This window comes from Echinops telfairi, unplaced genomic scaffold (genome assembly GCF_000313985.2).
Source record: "Echinops telfairi isolate 266 unplaced genomic scaffold, ASM31398v2 ScPeMD7_3;HRSCAF=10, whole genome shotgun sequence".
Taxonomy (NCBI): domain Eukaryota; kingdom Metazoa; phylum Chordata; class Mammalia; order Afrosoricida; family Tenrecidae; genus Echinops; species Echinops telfairi.
The window spans coordinates 27,051,582-27,052,599 of NW_022103899.1; the positions used below are offsets into that span (position 1 = coordinate 27,051,582).

At 48.8% G+C, this 1,018-nt stretch overlaps 1 protein-coding gene across 4 annotated transcripts in view; it reads left to right on the forward strand.

Annotated features, from left to right (window-relative positions):
- The first annotated feature begins 903 nt into the window (after nt 1-903).
- CFLAR (CASP8 and FADD like apoptosis regulator) overlaps nt 904-1,018 on the forward strand; it is a 50,817-nt gene continuing 50,702 nt past the window's right edge. For 3 of the 4 annotated variants that reach the window (XM_045295322.1, XM_004701744.3, XM_045295350.1), the window contains exon 1: nt 904-977. The gene's annotated coding sequence lies outside the window, so the exon portion shown is untranslated. The other variant, XM_045295337.1, reaches the window with a different exon arrangement.

The window sequence follows — 1,018 nt, forward strand, 5'->3', positions numbered from 1 at the left end:
CCATTAAAATTCCTTGAACTGAGCTCCAAGATAGTCCAGATAACTTACCCATGGTCTTTGAGCACAAGTGCATGAATATTGTTGACATTTTCATCTGTTTGGGAATTTGATGGATGTCCAGAATGAGGTTTGTCATCAAATGACATTTCACATTTTTTTGAAACGAGAAAACCACTTGCACACTTGAGTTTTTCCCACATCCCTGTCCTTGTAAGCTGTGTTCAACCTCACAACAGTTTCTGCAGCATTTCCGGCCCTACCCCATCCGGCCCCTTCAATCAGGAAATGAAATTTCACAGCCACTCTTAAATGGGCCATCACACACACACACACACACACACACACACACACACACACACACACACACAAACATGGTTTGAGCAAAACTGCTTTTATGAAAAAAATTCCCGTGACCAGAGAGAACCTTCCCAGGCGTCACCACTGGGTACACTGACTCAGTCAGTTGCTCACCAGGGGAGAATTGCATACTATGAAAGAAAGTACCCCCTTGTATGTTCATTTGTATATTTAAGATTATGCAGTACATGAAAGGCTGCATGATGGCGCCTCATACATAGTTACCGGAGTAATGGTTCCCTGAGGGTACAGGAGGGGCAAGATGGGAGAGAGGGGAGGGGTGGGGAATGGGGGAGCTGCTAGCATTGATGACTGTATAACCTCACTGGATGGGATTGAACAGCAACATGGACTGTGAATAGATAATATTGGACTGTGTAAAGTTAGTCAATATCATCTAATTTTTAAAAAGATACTCCTGTCCTCACTAAGTCACAGCAAAACTCTTTTCCCCGTTTCTGAGGCTCTGAGGCTTATGTATCAGCGGAGCCCTCCCACTGAGCCCTCCCACATCTGACCGCAGGGTTTCGCTTACGCGGTGCCTGCGCTTCCTCCTTCTCCCAGGTCTCGGCGAGAGGCTGCGGCCACGAGCGGGAGGGAAGCCCGGCCGGCGCAGGACGGTGAGTGCCCCGCGGGCACCCTGGCGAGGTGGGCGCGCGCT